This window comes from Centrocercus urophasianus, unplaced genomic scaffold (assembly GCF_019232065.1).
Source record: "Centrocercus urophasianus isolate 14NV4802_14NV808 unplaced genomic scaffold, USGS_Curo_1.0 seq_2, whole genome shotgun sequence".
Classification (NCBI taxonomy): Eukaryota; Metazoa; Chordata; class Aves; order Galliformes; family Phasianidae; genus Centrocercus; species Centrocercus urophasianus.
The window spans coordinates 16836943-16855662 of record NW_024884755.1 but is presented as its reverse complement, the minus strand read 5'-3'; the positions used below and the strand labels follow the sequence as shown (position 1 = coordinate 16855662).

Genomic DNA, 18720 nt, shown 5'->3' with positions numbered 1-18720 from the left:
TATTCTCATCAACAATATGGCATATTGTATTTGAATACAGCAAAATTAAATTATACAGTCTACATCATAAGTGAATCTACTGTAGAAAAAATACACAATAGCAAGAAATGAGCTAATGCACATGCTTGCCTCAATATTTTTAAGCACAGATTTGCATTCGTATCCCCTATTTTCAGAAATTACCTTCCCAGGACAGTGACAGACCCACAACAAAGCCTCTCCTTTCAAAAACGTATTTGTGCAGAACACACCCACATATTCTGCAGCCATTAACACAGGTAGATCGCTTGTTTTTGCCACTGTCCCAGATAAATTATGAAGATTATCATTGATTATAAAGCCATTGCTGTTGGCATAGTCTCTAAAATAACTGAACTCCATCATTCACCAACCTAGGTACTGAAGACTTAAATTCACACCATGGCCACAATTCACACAACTTCAGACTGAAAGCTGAAAAACAAACAACTTTTGCATAGAATTCATTTGAGTGTTCCTAAATACTTGCACTCAGAGCTCAGCTTGGAAACAAAGAAGAGAGGCTTTCTTACCGTGTGCAAAGGCCTTCTGGGCTGGAGGGTGTAGCAGAGGGGAGAAGGGCTGCTTCCTGGGCATTAACTCAACAATTGCACTTCTTGTTCAGGATAAATCCAGAAAGTATCTAGCACAAATAAACAAAAACACAATTTTAGCTCAGTCTGGGTGGGAACAGACAGGTATTTTTCTCGCTACTTGACAGATAAATTCTTCCTGGTTTCCTTTCTAGCCTAGAAGTAAAGGTGTGCTCTGTGAAGGCAGCCACAGCACCAGTCTGGCACTGCACTGCAGCCAGCACAGGGAGAGCAACAGCGAGGCACCCAGCAAACACAGCCCGTCCTGCTGCTCCCTAACGCATGGATGCAGGCATTGAAAATGAAATACCAAGTTGTAACAAAAGCTGCAGAAGGAAGAATATGTTTGAAAAAAGCACCAGTTAATATTTTCAGAAAGATAAGGCCCCGGAGCCAATCATTATGGAACATACGAGAGAAGTACTAAATATAGATTATATCATTCTCCTCCTTTTGTGTGTCAAAGCCATATCTTAATTTTGTTTTCAAATCTGCCAATCAGGGCACAACTAATCACACAAAAAACATTTCAGCTTTCAAACGTCTGTCACACGTTAGGATCACCCACATCACACTGACGTTTCCAGGGGAAAGTCGAGGGGCGCGTGGACCACCTCCCATGGATCCCTCACATCTCTGCCCTCCAAACTTCATTATTCGAATATTCAGATACTATTAAGAGTGAAAGCATCCAGCCAGCAAACTCCTTCTCTCTGAAAAATGATTTTGCTGAGGAAAAGCAGCTTCACACAATAGTGGACTCTTATATTTCCTTCTAGAAGAGTGGGGAAGAGACTGCAGGGTTTGCAAAACAGAGGAGACCAGAACAGGTCCTGGAGTCAACCATACAATTTTAAACGGTCCAAACACACCCCCATCATCTCCAAACACTGACCTATATCAGGTTTTAATTTCAAGTCACATCCCAAATTATTTCTAACAGCGAGAAGTGATGTCATCTGCAAGTGACATGATAGGTCTCTGCCCTTGGGCTGCATGCCTGGGGTTCCCCTGCTCCTCTGACCTTAGCTGTAAATCCATTCTTATTCTCTTCTGATGTTTCCTGAACTGAAGGAGAGAAAAATCTAGTGGGAGAAAGCGGTCCCTTGTAATGAGAGGCATTTCTGCCATGACACGAGGAGGGGGCCTCAGTGGTGCCCCACAGTTAGCTGTGCACACAGCAGCTCCACCTCGGTACTGCTGCCCATCAGTGGGCACCTGAAGGGAAGAATACTTTCTGGAGTGCAAATTTTTCTCATAGTAATAGATACTCATTAGTACCTATTAGATTGAATAAAGAGCTTTTCACCACATCTACAGCCACATCACTGCAATGATGTGGAAATTGTCTTCAAAAATCATTGTTTGGACGCAGTGAGGAAAGGTATCAGCTCCCTACTATCAATGCTTATAGTTCAATATGAACAATACAGTTCAATATGAAATATACATAGCACTGCCCCAAGTTCATTATGTATTGCCAGGGTCTGCAGCAAGGAAGTCTTATCACTCCTGAAACGTGCCTTCACAAAGTGCCAGTAATTGCCCACGTTATGCACTCATACACCCTCCTTCTGTTACGCCAGAATACTTCTGCATTTGTTGCATCCCTGAAAAAAATAATTTTAAGGAAATGAAATGTCAATCTACCATTACTTCAATATTTCTATTATTTGTAACATGTCAAAACACATGTAATATATCAAAATATGGTAAGGCATACGAACCAAATGGCTTTGAGTTCAGACAATTTCTGACGGCAGCACAGCACAAGAACATAAGAAAGGCTCTGAAATCTCAGGTCATTCAATGAAAGTTTGCAGAAAGCTCCCTAAGTTCCTGCCCAGCTGCAGTGAAACAGCCAGGCACAGGAGGAAATCTTTTAGTAAACATTACATAAATACAAGTGGCTATCTAGTTACAGTTACACAGTAAGTACCTAAATCTGCTCCTCTGCATTCACAGCACAGTTCCTTGAAAAACAGTCTCAGATACAAGCTATTGACATTGCAGTATCTAGCTGAAAACTTAAAGGGAACTACATGTACCAGCATCACTGTAACAAAAAATGCAGGGAAAGAGGAGACGGTGCTTCTGTACAGTCCTCTGGTGGAGGCTCCACGGGCTCCGCCACATCACAGAAGTGAAGGCTCTACAGTCAGCACATCGTGCTTCACAAAATGAGTTCACCCAAAGAACATCCAGCACTGCGTGTGCCAGCACATGGACAGCCAGCAACAAGATCTGTCTTCACATCTAAGAGCTACAGAACCAGCAGAGCTGATACACAGAGTGTGATAGAAGTGATCTGTGATGAGAACCCCGCAGTCACCTTTGGCACTTCTGCCCTGGAATCTTCTGCATAACCCTGAGTTGCAAATGCTTACCTGAATGGAGCAAGCAGGTGTGGCAGGGCAGATCCCACAGTAAAGATCTACAGCCCTAAACGGTTCCACCTTCACTGCAAACCTCTCAACTCAAAAATCAATAACATATTGAGTAATAAACTATAAGCCAGAAAAATTCTCGGGAAAAAAAAACAATTTGGAATTGTGAGTCATGGAGCTGCACATTTCTGACACAAGTTCACGAAATGAAAACCTCATTAAAGCTTTAGCCAAAATTTCTAACTCATCAAAGGCCCACATTCTGAATAGCAATGAGTTTCATGAAAAAGAAGCAATTTTTCCTTGTCTGCATGTCTGTAAAACATCTCTTGGGTTACAAAACCAAATCTGATGACACTGAAAAGTCTTTCAGGAACAAAGACAGACAAGTAAAACAACTACCAGATCTCTTTAATTCCATGCAAAAGTGTCAACAGCAAAATCACTGCATCTCTTCTGTAGCGGAATATTAAACAGTTCATTAATACCCATTTTCCCTTCTTCTCTTTTCAGAGGCTACTAAAATTGTTTCTGTTTGATTTTACATGAGTGAAACTCCTCCCAAATGAAACAGGTACAAGTGTCTTGAAAGAACATTCAAGTGTACATCATTCAAGACCTTGGCAGTCCCTATCTCCGAGAAACAACAATAGCATCCCACTAACAATGACTTGCTTAACTATTCATTTTTGTAAATAATGGAACTGAAAATTATCTAGTGATGGATTTACACTTTTACAATGCATCTCAGGGATGAAAATGAATAGGGATGCAGAAATTATGTATATTACAATGGGTGACACACAGAACTTAAGATTCCAGCTAGCTCCACAGAAGAACACAAGCTGGAAAACAGCACTACCATTTTTAGCATTTACCTTTGTCTAATATTACTCTGAGATATCCTATACATATTGTTTGTATTATGCTAGCACTTAAAGACTCCAATTAAAATCCAAACACAGTTATATTAGGCCACAGTAGTATGAAAATCACAATAGGTGTCACAGCCATTTTAATCCACAACAACCACAATAATTTGCCTCTTTCTCAGATACGCCTTCCTTCCCATTGCAGCTGCCCACGGAATCTGACTTATCAGGTCTTATGGTGAGGAGTGCTAAAAGGATCGCCCAGGCTGTCTCTTTGGACTTTGCTTTATTTGGAAACCACATTACTGTTCCCAGTGGAGGCACACGGCCGGGAGCACAAAGCCGCTGACACGAGGCTTGCTTCCTCACCACCTTTCCTGAGCAGAAGCCCACGGAACCACAACAGCCTGCAGTCCTTCAGCTGAGAAACCCCGCTCCCCTGGGGTGCAGGACTGCACTTTTACAGAAAATTGATACATGTTCATTTTCTTCTCATTGCTCCTCCTTCTTAGGATTTTTTTTTTCCTTTTCTTTCAGCATAAGTACTGATTTTACTAAATAGCCCAATTTACCTTACTGTAGGCTATCATTTTGCTATTAGTATGCTTGTACAATGAACAATTTAGCCTGGGAACTAGGTATATCTGTTAGAAAGGTAATCTAAGTTACAGATGCATCTTTCACATACGCCTTGCCAGTTGGATAATTCAGCACCCGTTTGTTTTGACTTGAAGACGAGGATACCTCAAATTAACAGTCATCGAAAAATAAGGTCATTTTGAGGCAAGAAATTGACAAAGCTGACAACTTCTCTCACAGCAGCACTAATAAGCTTCCATTCAAAGGGAGTTGATAAAGATTATTATAAGCAGTTTTCCAGACACAGGACTTTAGGAGACAATATATAAATATTTTAAATGGTAAAATATAGGTGCTGGCTTTTTCTGTACCGTGTCCAGAAAATCTGCACAAACACATCAAATTCTCCACCTAGGGAATTTACTTTATTGTTACGTTTGCATTTAAAACAAATGTACGTGACCTATTTGGGGCTAATATAACTAAAAGGAACCTATTTGTTGTTTATTATTTATAGAAGATTCACTTCAGATTAGGCCTTCTGCAGACGTGTGTATCTGTGTGGCACCATAAAGTGTCTCCAGATATCTCCCAGCACTAAAACAGACGAGGCAATGACAAGTTAGGATGTATCCCAGTACGCACAGTATTTTATAAAAGCTAAGATTAAAAGCTGTTTTTTCCTCTTCAGAAAGGCCACATGAAAGAGCTAGCACCATGGCTAATGCATTGACCTTCTGTGTCTGATAATGACAAGTTCAAGTTCCAAGAGTTGGATAAGACGTGGAACTAAAGTAAGTGCACTCAAGCAACGAGTTCCTGCTCTGACAGAATCCCACTCACAAAACCAGCCTTCCAGAAAGAACGAGCAAAACAAATATTATTTTTTTATATATTTAACCATGGACTTCTTCTATACCAGCGTATCTCAGAACTAGTCTCTTCAGTCTAAGGCACTGATGGTCCCTTTTACTTTTTCATTGCAGATTTGAAATTATTTCACACAAGTAAGAGATGGTAAATTTCTAAAAGAGAGGTGTAAAATTGCTGCTCGTGTGTACAGATTCTTATTTTCAGCTTTTTTTTCTTGTAAACAGAGAGAAAAACATAGAAAATCATGTGTATCACACAAGAGAGGCAGCGTCTATTCACAGCCAACCAGGAAATCAGAACTGCATTTTCACATGACAAGCAGACCTCCTGAAGTGAACTGCTCTGGAGATCTACCATGTTTTTCTTTTTAGAGGAGGATATGTGTCTGTGTTTAGCACATTACATTGTAAATAAATATTCAGAATTACACATGGACACCGTAACACCGCTCCGCTTAATTTTTGAGGGAAACAGTAAAAGCTAGAAGACATGCTGGGGCTCAGCTTGGTATAAATCAACATACCTGTCAGTTCTTAAGCATCAAATCATACCCAGAGCTGTGCAGGGAGTGATCCTCACCTCAGCCAGCACACAGGACAGAACATGAGTGCAAAAACAACACCGTTCCAAAAAGAGCTCCTTCAAACATGGCTCTTGAACCGGCATTTTAATTTTCTTCCCCTGGCCAGTCTGAGCTCACCTCACAAACAGACAATTATTTAGAAAGAAAAATTCATCTTCTGCACATCCAAAGCTTTGGTGCCTTTCATTCCAGGAAATTCATGCACACAAATTTTTTTTCTTCCTTGGAAAAAAAAATCAAATTAAAAAAAAAAAAAAATGACAATACAATGGTACTGAGTTAAAAAAAAAAAAAAGCGCATTAAAAGAACACCAACATTTCTAAAACAAGAGCTCACGCTGAAGAAATGGCCACAATTAAACTTGTCCAAGAAGACAGATTAAGGTCAAACATGTCTATTAATTTTGGGTACCCACTTTAAACCACCTTAGACCTATGTTTTATATTTTACTTTTTCATCAGCACAGCATTTCATAACTGCGGTGACTTCAGCCCAGCACAGCCCAGGCTGCACAGTGCCACACGGACAGGCAGCCGAGGGTTGCCAGCTCTGTGCAAGCAGTCTCTTGCACAGGCAGAAAAAAAAAATCTGAATTTCAAAGAGTTGTTCAGTTTATGTACTTGCAGCCCCTACTCCTTTCCCTGTTTGCTACACTGATTTCAGCTTCCACTGCTCGGCTAGCCAGACCTCCACAGCAGCCAAATCCAGACCACCAGCCGTCACCCCCACGACTTTTTCGCACCCAGGGACAGCCCCTCAGCAGCACCCCGTCCCCACACCCCACGGATGTCCCAACGGGCCCGTGAGCACAGCCGGGCCGGCCCCTATCTGGAAGCCGGGCACCCAGCCGTGGCCTGCAGTGCTCAGAGCACCGGCACGTGCGGCACGGCGCTGCTGCACAGACGAGAGCGCCCCGCCCTCGCACCTTCGCTCCGCCGCAGTCACCTCCCTCGGCGGTACGGGCCAAAACACAACGAGCGGTGCCGCTTAACGTTGGCACCACGTGCCGGTTGAGGCCATCAGGACAGGGCACCGTAGCAGCCCATGGCCTGCTGGGGCGCCCACAGCCCGCCCAGGGAAAGCAGCCTGCCCCGCGGGGCCGCGGCCCTCCCCAGGCCGCGCTGCGAGCTGCCGCCTCACGCAGGGGCGCGGGCTGAGCGTGGCACCGCCTGCAGCCACACCTGGGGATTCTGCCATAGGGCTGTCAAAATAAAGGATGTATTCGCACTTTGTAGCACGTTTTCTTTGGGTTTTGATACATCTCTCACTAATTCTAATTATCAAAGAGACTTTCTTTCTAAACAAAGGCTGCTGCTTCCTCATCCAAGAGCGACGTTAGGATGCTAAATGAGGAATGCGATCAGAGCGCCTTGCCAAACAAAGGGAGAAGTCAAACACAGACACTTGTGATTCCCCCGCTGGATCAAGCAGAGGGAGAGGAGCTGCAGAGAAAAAAAGCCGACGTTTCAAACACGTTTCTGTAATCAACAGTTCCTGCAAGCAAGGTTCAGAAAATTACAGGAAAAATGATCTTTTTCTGTAAATATCCCTTGTTGTTTTCTTGTTTAAGATGACTTTTTTTCTGTTGTTTTTTTTTTTTGGTTTGGTTTGGTTTCTTTTTTACACATCAGTCTTTGGCTTTTTTTCTTCATCTTAGCTAAGAAAAAGGAAAAGCTATCCTGAAGTTTTAAAAAATTTGGCACAGTAAATTACAGTCTGTCATGTAACTTCTTCATTCAGATGAATTCTGAAGTGTCTGTTATGCACTCAAGACAGAACGATTTCTGCTACTAAGAAAATACATTTTTCCTAAGACATAAGTTATTTGTTAATAGGTCTACACACTCATTATGTGAAAACACAGTCTTCTAAAAGCTTATTATTTTCTCAATAAATTGGATATTAAATAGTTATTTGGACAATTTTAAAGTTAATGTTTATAATACAAACAATAACAATCCTTATAAAAACAGTTACTTCCTAACACCAGCACCGCTTTCTGCTTCCACTAAATGAATGCACCTTTGCCATCCCAGTCTACTCTGATCTGTGCAGCAAGTTTGAGTCCTCAACATCCGTTAGGAGAGACGAGAGAGAACTCTGCTATTCCTTATCTTGCTGTTCTTCATGCTTAAACTTACAAGGCAGTGTTTGCCAACCAACATCAGTGTTTTTCTTTCTTTCCTCCTTCCTTTATCTACTTGGCTCTTAGTGCCATCACAGTTATTTGGACGTGTACAAAACTCCCATCACGTATATTCTGTTTACAAATAAGCATCTGCAGAAGGTGAAGCTAAAATCATGTCAGCAGAACACAGTTAAAGCTAATGCTTTAAGGCAGATAGCATGGAAACAAGGCAAATAATGTCATCTTTGTTTATTAATAGCCATTTCCCTCCCAGTGCAGAGGGTTACCTTTCTTACTTCCTCTTATTCCTTTATTTGGTAGAGATGCCAGACAAAGTCTCTACTTTTAAGTCCTATAAAGTATATGTTCAGGTTGCTTATTCCTTCTCGTCTTTCTGTAAGATGAGAAACGTCACATTTTGCTTAGACTCAATGTTGCTAGTTTCATTTCTTTCAGAATATGCTTAAATCTTCTATTTTGGATCAGGTTCTTCTTTGCATTCAAAGTTATTCTAAAAAATTCTAAGTATTGTAATGGTTGATACATTGTTTTAAACCAAGCATGGTAAAATTCAGGAGGTGATCTTCAAACCTGCACACAAAACTCGCACTTCTTCTTCCTATGAGCGTACACAAGACAGGAAACTGCAGAACAAAGAAGTGTGGAGTTTTTTGTTTGTGGGTTGGTTTTTGTGTTGTTTCCATTTTTAATAACTCAGGCAGTAAGCATTTGATAGCAACAGCTGCCAAAAGTGCATAAGCAAATCAGGTTTAAAAGGCAGGGTCCAAAGGTGTATCAGTTTCTTAAAGCCATCTTTCATGAAAACTAATTCGTTCCAGCCTGAAATGTGGCTTTGACACACCTATGAGCTACTGCTGGCCATCCACACACACTGGCTCACCACCAGTTTTACTGCCAGAGGAGATCAGGTCAGAGATGGCTTGTGTTGTCAGATCAGTCACTGACTTACCTCAATTGCCTTTGGCAAATCATTTAACCTCTCTGGATTACAGTTTTTATACCAGTAGAATAGATCTTCATCAAGGTAGGAGGAGTTTAGCCCATTAATTAATTAATGTAACTATTAAAACGCTCATACTTTAATACCAATCTCCATCTACTCTAATTATAATTCTAATGCAATATTAAAAGTAACCAAAACAAAAACCAAAAGCCACTGCCTAGTAGATAGAACTGAGCTGTTTCTCTATAGGTGAGAGCTATTTCAAAGCAGCTTTCTGCCCTCTGCAACTTAATGACGACAAATTAAGGAGCACGAGGCTTTCCGTTTTCTTGCAGCTCACGAGTGGTAACAAAAAGCACAGCAGCCTTTGTCTGGATGTGACAACTCGCACGCTTTGGAATACTGCTGTAAGTTTTAATGAGCTAAATTATTTAAAAATATATATTGTGAAGATTCTCGTGACCTGAAACCCGACAGACTGTGTTTGAGCCTCAAACGGAATGTTCCTGCCTAGATCTAACCCTGGAAAGCAGAGTGTATCACAGAAATGCTGACAGAACATTAGCTACACTGAAGTGTGCTAACGGGTACCACTATAATACACTCTATTCCAGAATAATTTTTCTTTTTATTATTTCATTAAGTTGTATCTCACTAAAGTTCCTCCTAGGATCTCTCTACAGCACCAAATTTTTCATTGAGAAAACTATAAATCATGGGCCTAAATTACAATTTAATTATAAACGCCTTCCCTTCTAATGCTGCCTGGGACCTTTTACCCTCCTACATAATTCTAAAAAATGACCCCTGTCATAATTTCCTTCACTAGAATAATATGCAGAGATCTAATCCTGAATCCTGCTGTCTTATAATTTAATATAAGAGGTAATTATTATTCAAAAGATAATGTTGCAGATATTGAAAATATTCTGAAGTTTAAGTCTAAAAAAACCTTGACTTGGTATGTAAAAGCCTCTTATTTGACTCCCGTAGAAAAGGAAGTAAATAAAAAGGTTTTAAGATTGCCTGCAAAATGCTAGCAGTATTATTTGTAGCCGGAATTTGTCTACTATAAATTCCATAACCTTTGAACTACAGAGAAGACACTCACACACACAGCAAAACCAGGAAGGCACCAGATCATTTATTATTGATTTCTGCTTTTTGCCATAGGTTAGACAAAAATTCTTCGACTGCTGCTCTCGAGCTGAAAAAAATATTTGAGGTGGCTCTGCATTGCTGGGTGCAAGGAGGTGCACATCAGCCAGAGCAAACAAAGAAAAATCCTCCTTCTTACAATTCAGATTTGATTTTAAATTTATCACAGCAAGGCACAGCCATGCTTGTCCAAAGCATCCCTGCAGAGGAGAAATTTAATACTATTAAAACTTTAAGGAATTCACGCTTCTTTTTTTTTTAAGTCAGAAAAGCAAAGCCTCAACGTCAATTCGTCTTGCACACGAGGCAGTGAATTTAACCGCGTACGCAGAACACAGCTATTACTGCCTGTCTCCATTCCCTTCACAAAGACCTTGACCTTAAAATCTTGTTTTTTCTTTTTCCTAAAACTGAGATTTCATCAATTAAGAAGTGTTTTCTCTTTAGCCAACTCTTAGGTTATGCAAGAACATCTGCCAAAGATGCGAGCTGATCGTACAGATGGAGAAAAGAGGTCAGGATGTGCATAAGGAAAAGGACTTGGCAGAAGGAATTCCAGAACATCCTAAGAATGAAATTCAGAGAACAACTGCAATCCTTTTTCAGTCACAAATTCAGGGAGCGTGCCCCATTTTTTCAAGCAAATGAGATACGAGATGAGCTTCCTTGCTCCTGTGTGCAGCACCAGCAGTAAGACCAAATAAAACACCGCAACTGACAGATTCAACATCCTGAAGAGGTACAGGCCAGTGAGGTGAGCAGGAAATGGGGTTCACAAGAGGTAATTATCGCCCATGTTCACCCTTCCTAGGTGAGGCAGAACATCACTATTCGGCTCAATAAAAAAATCAAACTATATATTGTAGAGCACCAGTTTACTACCCTCTTTGTTTTTGCTTGGGGAGCAGTTCATTTAAGATGTAATAAATTGAAGGTTTTTTCCTGTCCTTCCATAAATCTAGGGACAGTGCAAATGAGGTGTTCCTCATTACGAAAGAAGAAAAGGGGCTCCCTAGGTAGTGACATGGACTGGTAGCATTAAAGCACTCATTAAAAGGAGCTCTGTTCTTTTTTGTAATAAGGAATATTACTTAATAGCACTACAAGCATGGTTCACTTCATATTGCTGAAGTGAGCTTTTGGGGTGCAGTGAAGAGTAAAAAAGGAGAAAGTACCACAAACATAATAAAATAAAGAGATGGAATTTTGCCTGTAACAAATTAATAATAAGTAAGGAAGTGTCATTGTCTGCCTGCATGTAACAGCATTGCTTCGTGCAACAGAAAGATGTAAGGATCTCAGGGGATTTGTGGAAGATGCTAGACTATACTTTCAAATGAACAAACAAAACCAGAGTAGATGGGCACAGGTAGACAGACAGAGATTGCCAGCAGATGATTTTCTAACGTGGGGATCCAAGAAAACACAAAGCTGAAGCAATTTGGAAGGAGAAGTGCTACTAGCAAACCAGGATGGGTTACTGTGATGGGGGATGTACAGCACCAAAAAGAACAGAGTGGAGCAACAAGAACAGTAATTTTATATTTCCACTTCCAACAAAAGTCTCTCCACAACAGCAGAGGTAAAGGTTTGGACATTTAGAGAATCTGAATTTCATCTCTCTGGGGATCAGAAGTGAAATTTCAGTTGTAGAATACCTCTGTTTGCTTTTTTGTGTGCACAACAGGAAATCTCTATCAAACACACATATTAGATACGAAGCTCATACGTAAGATACGAAGCACACGAAGAAAGAATGATGCTTCCCCACTGCTGGCACCCTGTCTCATGTGGGTTCACCCCAGATGCTTTGGAAGAAGACAAAAAAAAGGTCTGGTGATTATCTTTGCATTTGCATTTTACTCTGTAATGCCATTTGCTTCAGAACCTACAAGGCTCCGTCTGCAAGTAAGCACCCCATGGCTTCCCATTGGACACAGCATTTCACAAGAGGGTTCTGTAGGAAGCTGTGGTTTGTACTGCATCAAATCCTCCCTACCAACCTCAGGATTGAGTGTGCAAAACAACACTTAGAGATGAAGGTCAGAAAACAAAGGCACTGTGCAGAGGGAACAATTGGAGATCTTGAATTAACTTTTTTTTTTTAAACTTTTGCAATCCTTGTGCCATTCAGAAAGGAGAATAAGGAGCGTTAATTGAGCAGGTATTATAGCTGTTGGAAGTGTTTTTGTTATAAGTCAATCACGTTGTCAAAACCATGATTAATCTGAGTAAGAGCTTTGCCTGAATTAGAAATGAAAAAACTGAGTTTACGTATTCCATTTACATTACATGTACATTAAGTTTACTTTAGAAATTATATTTTCAAAAAGCTATTGAAATCAGTAGGAAAGCACAGATTTTGTTTCTGACAAAACTTTCCTTTTGCTGCTCCTGCTCAACGCAGCCATCAGTGTGAGCAGCGTCCAGGCTGCAGTACCACAGCACAGCTTAGCAATGACTTCTGGAACTCTCCTCTCTCTTGCTTTTGTTGTCAGCACGTCTGTTTTGCATAGAGAATGTTAATAAAGCACTGCAAAGCACCTAGACGTAAGTTCTTTACAGAAACAAACTAATTTCACACAAATGTCTTATATCTGCGCCTCGAGCAATTTCTCTTTTCTTCTTTTTCACCAAATCTATTTTAGTATTCATTCACAAAAGCACACTGAGGTCACATCGCTTCTCAGAGCAGAAGGATGACGAGGTCTGAAACCAACAGCAGGGCAGCTGGCTGAGAAACTACACACACATAACACGGCACCTCCGTGCCCATCCAAAGCTGTCCTGCACAACCTCATACAGTTTTCCTGGTCACCTCCCTCCTCTGTCAGATTACTGTGAACTGCACTGCCACCATGGAACCCAACGTCTCACAGGTTTCTGTTGCCTGAAAGTTCAGATAGCACAGTCTTTGCTTTACGATTCAGCTCAGTACTGCAAACGCTGTAAAGAGCCTGGGTTGGGGCAGGCCCCTGCCAAACCTCCTTTCACATCTCCCTCCATTTTGGCTCCAATAAGTATGCCCTAAATACAATTCTTCAGATATACACCTACACTCACCTAAACCACACTTCCTTGGTGTGCTTTTAAACAAAGCAGCCATGTGAGACTGGCAGAAACCTCCCTAAAAATCAGGATATGTGGCATCTGCTGCTTTGTCCCTGGCCGCAGCTGTTACTCTGCCACAGAAGTTGGTGCTTTGGAGAGACAATGTTTCTTCTGACAAATCTGTACAGTTTGTTAGTTATTCATTTCTTTGTCATCCTCCAGGTGCTCGCAATACTTTGGTTATTTCTTCCAGAATTTTTGCAGGAAGTGGAGCTGAGACGACTGATCTGCAACTGCTGTCCAAACTCCTCAGCTCCTGTTTAAGTCAATGACACTGCATTGCCTTCCAGTATTCTAACTCCCTTGCACAAGTTTTCAAAGACAGCCACTGCCTGTGCTGAGTTTAGTCCAGCTTTACACATTCCTTTAATGAGGTTTGGAAGTGACGGTTGTAACAGCATCTATCTTGTACACTTTAGCCTGTTTTTAGTCTATTCAGAACTGAGATCTTATCCATTTGGCAAGTGCATCAATTATGGTAGCTGTTGTCCTATAGATGACCTTTAATAGAGAGGGATACGAAAACATTTGGCTGTCTGAAAATTATCATTTGCTCTCCACTGAATGGAGATCCCACACTTTTCTTTATTTTCCTATTCCTGCTATTGTTCTTAGTACCATTATCTTTGCTTTTTTAATGCATCTTGCTGGCTGGTTCCCATTTCATGAGTTGGCCTCTCTGATTTTATCAGAGCATGTTTCTGCTGTACTTTAACACTCACTCAGCAAGGTGGTTTCTTACACCTTGCATCCTCCCTCTGCTCTGGGATATTTTGCAATTGATAAAAAGATTTCATTTATATAATTATTCAGACTTCAGATCTGAATAACCCCCTGTAATTTTCATGTTAGACATCTGAGATATTCATGGTTGCTAATTATCCTTGTCTTTTAATTGCGTACTGAACTAAAAAACCTGCTAGCCTTTTGCCTATGATGTCTTCGGCATTCCTTTTGCATATTCCTTCTCCAGACACAGTGGTAAATGCTGCAACAAGAATTTGGTTTCTTACAACAACAGTTTTCACTGTTTTCCTGTCTGTAACTAGAGGCCACACCAAAAAAGAGAAAAAAGGACAAACAAAAGCTCAGGCTCCCAGCTGACAGCAGCACCCTTTGTCAGGGGTCCAAGAACACCCATCCTTCCAACTTTACAAGAACAGTTTTGCACAGGGAACCCGGCCCCAGCACGTTTCTCTCACATTTAATAGGCCACTTTAGTAGCACGTTTACTTACTCCTCATCAAACAAGGATAATTGACAGCTTTCCACCCCTAGCATCCCACTCCGAGAAGGCAGTTTCCCCAGGAGCCGCCTTGTACAACCTCAAACACTTTATTACTGGTCAATTTGGGTTTCCTGCCCGCTTTAAGTGGCAGTGCTGAGGGTCTCTAACTCTCTCGTGTCTCGCTAATCAATATAAGCAGTCACTTCCACGGCATTTCCCTGCTACTCAGCAAGAGGGGCAACGGACTGCCACGGGCTGTAAATGACTGGATAGCTTTACTGTTGCATCACGAAGTAACTCAAATTTCAGAAACAGGAGGAAGATCTGACTTTCTGGCTTCTTTTGAGCTTCTCTCTGCTTCTTGCTGTGAGAGCACGGAACGTCGTTGGCCGGGCTCCATGGCCGGGACCCGCTGTGCCCCTCGGCCGCAGCACTGGCCTGGCCCCACCACCAGAGCTCAGGCACTGCCCTCAGAGGAGAGTGGCAGAACATTCTATCAAGTGTCGACCACAGCTTTACAGCCCCTGCACTACGGGTATGAGAAAGTTAGGATTAAACAATTATTGCCTCAAACTCACACAGTAAAATTTGTTTATGAGGTAAATTTTAACAAGAAACAAACAGTTAGTGTTGTTTATAAGCAAACTCAAGCTGTAAAAACCAGGGAATGCTTTGTAAATGCCAGCCCACGGGCCAGATGAGGTCCTGGGGGGAGCTCCCTGCTGTCTGCAGCTGGCTCTCACACGCACTCAGATCTGACCGGTTCCAGCAGCCAGGTGCAATCAAAGCCAGGCGCAGTGGTGAAAGGCATCTTCATTTGCTGCTAGTAAAGAGCTCTTCTCATGGGTCTTCCATTGCACGGAATGACCTCTCAGTAACATCCATATGACAAACAGCCACATTGGCTACTAAAAGATACATCTATTATTTAGTGACAAATAACATCAAAAAGACCGCGCTGAACACAACACCGGTGTGCACGAGGCTGTGCCAGGCTCCACCAGTTGAGCCAAGTGGTGACCAAACACCTGAAACCCATCGCCAAAGCTGATGGGCACTGGATGTGTCAGGGTTCCTGGGCCGGCTCACGTGGGAGCCGTCCCTTCGCCTCTGGGACCTCTGCAGTGTGCAGGACCTGAGGAGCACCAGTGAACACTGCTGCTCTCGCTGAAGTCCTCACGCTTGGTGTACTCTGAGAAGGAAATACTCCTTTTAGCTGATCCAACTTTACTAACCCTTAACAACAAAGAAACAAAAATCAGGGTAGGGGGAGAGAAAGAAGGAGGACGGAGGATGTAACATTCTTTTTGACCGCGTGCTAAAAAAGTATAAATCCTTTAAGAAGCGAATATACGCCTACTGCAAAGCACTGAGGTGAAAAGGGAGGTCTGAACATCCCTGCTCCCCCAGGATCTCTTCAAGCGAGCGTGTTTCTGTGGTGGTTGCCTTGTGGTTTCGTTGTTCACTACAGTTTCCCAGAGCCCTATATTTTACTGAAACATAAGTACAGGCCCACCAATTCGCTGACAAGCTGATCTATTGGCTCTAGGACACTGAGGGGAATTATGCTCCTGCCGCCCTGATGCTCTCCTTTGTTTAGAAAAAGAAGAGAGAAAGAGAGAGAGTGGAAAAAAAAAATCCTCAATCGTTTAGTACAAGTCATTTTACATGCTGGGATAATGAAGTATAAAAATGCCTTCAAAGGACTGATTTCCTACTTTTAACTCACTACCAGCCGAGCTCTTTGTGAGGCCCTCTGGAACATGCATTCCCAGCCCCACTCAAACAAAAGAGCTGCGAATTCATTAAACTATTTAATTATGCCTTTTTATTTTTCTCCATTAGCAAGCCCTGCCAGTACAAAGTAAATAAAGCCACCATGGTCTTTCCCCAGCAGACACACTGACTGTTTTTATTCTTTATTCAGTTTACAATATAAAGGGCTATTTTTTTCCCCCTCCTCCTATTCTTGGCTAGTTTCCTAATACAAGCCCTACAAACAGAAGCATCCAACTGTACATGCAATGCATGGAACTAGAGAGCAGCAGCAGCACTCAGCATTGCAAGCACATACCCTAGACAGCTTTCAAAGTACCAGCAGCCAGCGGCAGCCAAACAGCACTTTACAGCCAGGCGCGGAAAAGATATTAGCTTTTTTTTTTTATACTCTAGTAAATTTGCTTTTTACATCTATTTCTTTTCAGAAGGGCTTGTTATTGAGCTTACTGTCCACAAATTCCATTGATCTCAGGCTGTGACTCAATCCATATGCTCACGCTTTGACACCAGCACAGCAAGCAAGCGATACAAATCCTGTTCAGGCTACAAACTTATTGATTTTATAGATTTCCCCCAAAGTTGTGATAATGATATATCATTGTTAAATTTGGTAGAACAAACTGCTTTCCCAATCTGTCAATGCGAGCATGAAAACCAATTCACAGCCTTGTTTAGAAGGCTTTCCCTTCAGAAGAATAACTACTGCTAGCGGAAGCAGATCACCAATACCAGCCGCTGGCACAGGCGTGATGGATGTTACCCTTCCTGCTGCCCTTTGCTGACCTACAGCAGCCTGGGCTCCCACCTCACCTCCTGGTTATGAGAACCACCCTCGGTTTTCAGCAGCATTTTTCAAATTCATTATTTAAAACTTGCAGTATATGTAAACCACAGTAATAGCTTTTAAACATATTTCCTCTAAATATTTTAGATGCATTAAGACAACAAGAAAATTGATTTCTAACAAATCATTTTTGCTTGCTCTACTCCAACGCTCACACAAATGACAAAGCTATGCTTTTCCCTTCCATGGGAGGGAGACAGAATACTGACTCAGAGGAGCATCTTCACTTCTTGCATCATCACAGCTTCTCCATCTGACAGTGGTGGGAACAATGAAACATTCCACTTCATAACAAATGGCCTCCGCTGTGAAACACAGTTGGGCATTTTCCTCATGGCTTCTTTCTGCCAAAGCAGAAACTTGATCCGACGTTCGTCTCCTCACCAAGAGGCTTCCATTCCAGAGGTATTAGAACAAGGAAACTCAAGCTGTTTCTCAGGTTCTGAGAACACAGCATAAGCAGTACATCCATCCTTATGTGCTTATCATACCACAGAAAGGCAGTCATCAAAAAAGTCTGCACGGTGCAGAAGATGCACAAAAATTGTAAACAGCTGTTGTGTTTTTAACAAACCATGAAACAGCTCTAACAAAATGGGTTAGTGGAATTACAATGCATGCTTTCATTCACACATTCTCCTCAACTCTGAAGCAATTATTGGCACTCCAAAAAGAGAATTCAGGAACAAAAAAAAACTTACCAAAGAAACTGAAACCAATCAAGAGTCAAGAATTACAGTGTTAGAAAACAAAGATTAGGAAATCAATGTGAATAAGTAGTGCCTCTGTTGCATACCTTCTCTTTCCTACCCCAGCCTTTCTATCAGCTATTTCTCCCCATTCTCCCAGCACACTCCTGCTCAGCACAGAAACAGCAGTTGGTCTCATCTGACATCGTGCCATTAGCTCAGCACACAGCACTGTGAGAGTTCTCACAGGTTCTCCCAAGACTTGCTGGTGATGGCTCCACACACATCTGCCCTCACATCCCCGAGCAGTTAGCCGTGCTCCCGGGACGACGCCTCCGAGAGACATTCATGTCTCCTTTTACTTTGATTTAATTCAAGCTGATAGATGCTGATCTCTTTTACCTGCTGCGGCTTTTTTGAACTTTCTGCATGCCCTTTCCAAATACGCCTTTCTGAACTTCAGGGCGCTTTACATTTGAGCATGTGCCCGCAGTCTCTGTTGCCTAACTTCCAACTACAGTAAGGAATGGTTCCAACACACTCCTCACCTGCCTATGGTATTTCTGCTGTTTTTCTCACTACAGCAGAAATGCCGGGCTGACAGGTGATAGAGAAGAGCCCAACGCCAGTTCTTCTGTCTTTGTGTTGCTGAGGAGCTGTGCTTCGTGCTCACCCACCAGCCCGTAGGCAGCAAGCCGTATCACAACACGTCTGCACAAAAACAAATTATTTGTTGGACAGAGGAAGTACTGCCAGTAACACACGAGGCATTCAGATGTCCTTTGTGTGAAGAAAGTGAAGACCTTAACAAAGACAAGTGTTATTACTAATCTCGCTTTTATGATGGGAAAGCTGAGACCCGGTGAAATTGCAGGATTTGCCCAAGGTCCCATGAGAGCACTGATAATGTAAT

At 41.9% G+C, this 18720-nt stretch overlaps 1 protein-coding gene across 1 annotated transcript in view; it reads right to left on the bottom strand.

Annotated features, from left to right (window-relative positions):
• The window catches only part of ZFHX3 (zinc finger homeobox 3), a 504841-nt gene that overhangs the window by 334673 nt on the left and 151448 nt on the right, over positions 1-18720 (bottom strand). The window contains exon 4 of the mRNA XM_042821262.1: positions 552-661. The gene's annotated coding sequence lies outside the window, so the exon portion shown is untranslated. The remainder of the gene's footprint in view (positions 1-551; positions 662-18720) is intronic.